The 2,687-nt window shown below is 42.7% G+C and overlaps 1 pseudogene; it reads left to right on the forward strand.

Annotated features, from left to right (window-relative positions):
• LOC102867606 overlaps nucleotides 1-2,687 on the forward strand; it is a 14,124-nt pseudogene that overhangs the window by 1,758 nt on the left and 9,679 nt on the right.

Here is a 2,687-nt window from a genome sequence, read left to right on the forward strand (position 1 = left end):
AAAGCAGCCTGAACTTCTTCTTTCATCACCATAGGCTCTTGCTCATATGTTATTTCATGAAATTCTTCTGTGTCTTCCAATTCCTTTCAATACAGTGACTCAGTATATTCTTTCCATCTTCTTTTACTACTTCCTGGATCATTTAACATTCTGCCGAAAGCATCCTTGATTATAGCAACTCGAGGTAAGGAAAACCAGCAGGTAGCAAAGGAGGTGACGCTATACCAAGCCTTACTGCGGCTGACCCAGTCAGTACCAGACCGATCTCCTGCTCACCTTCAATCAGCTCCCCCCTGAGAACAGTTCATCTCTTGGCCCTGAAAATCTGTCACCCCCACCCTGGAGCCTGGGTGACTTTGAACAGCTGGTGACAAGTCTGACCCTTCATGATCCCAACATCTTTGGTCCCCAACAAAATGTGGAAGTAAGATGCCCAGTTATGTAAGGGGAACAAAGGGTTGGATTGGGTTCCCCTCATTCTGTCCTTCTGTGTAAACATAAGACACCTCCACTCTGCAGAAATAAACTTGCTTTATAATAATAATTAAAAAAAATCTGAAGAGCAAACCGACTGCTCCAACTCACAGGGACACTTCACGGGATGTCTGAGACTCTAAATCCTTACAGGAGAACCCTGCTCACCTTTCTCCAAAGGGGCAGCTTGTGAATTCTAACAGCTGCTGGCTTTTACATTATGTACCTAGCAGCCCAGTACCTTGTGCGTACTCAGCCAGGGTTCCCTTTGAAAGGCTGTAACTCCTGCCGAAAATGTAGCTGAGAGCACAGAGGTGAACTGGGGGGAACAGCCCTTCCTTGCTCCTGTCCTGTCCTGATCTGCTTGTGCCCATCGCTGGTCAAACTCAACCAGACGCCAGAAGACAAAGATGCCTGCCTACGTGACACAGTTCAGCATCCTGGATTAGCCTCTTGGGGTACAGAAAAGGATGAGTAACTGTCACAGCCCGCCTCTTTCATCACTCAATCTCCATTCTTGCCCTTCTCTCAGAAGAACTCTTAACACCAAAATGGAGAGTGCTGCTAGTTCAGTTACTCTCCTACCTGGATTGTAAACGATAGCATTGCCCAGAAGGCAGGAGAAGGAGGGAAAGGAACTAACCAATCCATGGAAGGTGTAGAAAGCTGCTGCATTTACCACGTCTGCAGCTGATGGAAGGTCTCAGAACATAATGACTCATTGCTATCAACTGACTCACAGGTGACCTGAAGCTTTTCATAGGCTTTTTGGGAGGTTTTCAGAGCTGAGAATTGCTCAGGAGGAGACTGCCTATCTTTCCTCTGCAGATCCCTGGTGAATTTGAACTGTCAGAGAAGCACCACTCCCCATGCACTACTTCACCAGAGCTCCATGACTTACAGATGGTTGTTAGGTGCCATCGAGTTGAATGCGACTCACAACAACCCTAAAAACAACAGCTCTGAACCCTGTCCTATCCTGTGTCATCATCTCTGACATCATCTGTTGCTGCAGTCACTATGTCAGTTTATCTGGTTGAAGGTCTTCCTTTCTTTCACTTTCCAAGCATGAAGTCCCTTTCCAAGTAATCCTCTCCTAGTAACATACTCAGAGACGGTGAGATAAAGCTTTATCATCTTTGCCTCTAGGGAGCATTCTGGCTGCACTTTCTCCAAGACATATCTGTTTATTCTTTTGGCAGTTTATAGAATATTTAGTATTCCTCTCTAACACCCCAGCTCAAAGGCATCAATTCTTCTGTCATCCTTATTCATTGTCCAGCTCTCAGATGCATAGCAAATGATTGAAAAGACCATAGCCTGAATCAGGCACACCTTAATCTTTAGACTGACATCCTTGCTCCTCAGTATGTCTTCTGATCTCCTGATTGCTAGCACAAAAGGTGTAGATTGTGGATCAAAGTAAGACGAACTCATTGACAATTTCAATCTTTTCTCCATCTATCACGATGTTACCACTCCAGGGGTGAAAAATTCTGTTTTCTTTATGTTGACACGCAATCCATATTGAAAGTTGTAGTAGTCCTTGATCTTCTGCAGCAAGTGTTTCACGTCCTGACTTTCAGACAGCAAAGTCGTGTCATCTGCATAATCCAAGCCGTTGATGAATATTCCTCCAATCCTGATGCCACATTCTTCTTCATAGAGTTGAGCTTTTCTAATGATTTACTCAGCATACACATTGAATAGGTATGGAGAAATGATACAACCCTGATGCATACCTTTCCTAATTTTAAACCATGCAGTGCTCCCTTGCTCTGTATAGACAACAGCTTCTTTTTTTTTAAAAATTTATTTTATATTGGCTTGCTTACAGAGTTTATATACATTGTATTTCACACTATTCTTCATTCACATTGTGTTTCATACAATCATTCTCATGCATTTTGTTTTATAAAATTAATCATCAATGGATTAGTGCCCATCATTACTATCTCTTTTCAGGTCTCTGCTGGATCTTTCTAATTTCCTTTACCCCCTTCCTCCACCCACTAAATTGTGTGACCCTTATTCCTCTGCTCCCACCCCTTTCCCTCTTGGGTCCCCATACATGTTTACTAGTTATCCTTCTATTTTTACAATAATGGTCTTACACAGTACTTGTCCTTATAAGACTAAATTCACTCTGCATAATGCTCTCTAGCATCTCCTAAGTTAGGTAATATTTTTTTTTCTTTAGGTTGTTTATTTTT

This window comes from Elephantulus edwardii, unplaced genomic scaffold, assembly GCF_000299155.1.
Source record: "Elephantulus edwardii isolate Elephantulus edwardi_28Jun2011 unplaced genomic scaffold, EleEdw1.0 scaffold00005, whole genome shotgun sequence".
Lineage (NCBI taxonomy): Eukaryota > Metazoa > Chordata > Mammalia > Macroscelidea > Macroscelididae > Elephantulus > Elephantulus edwardii.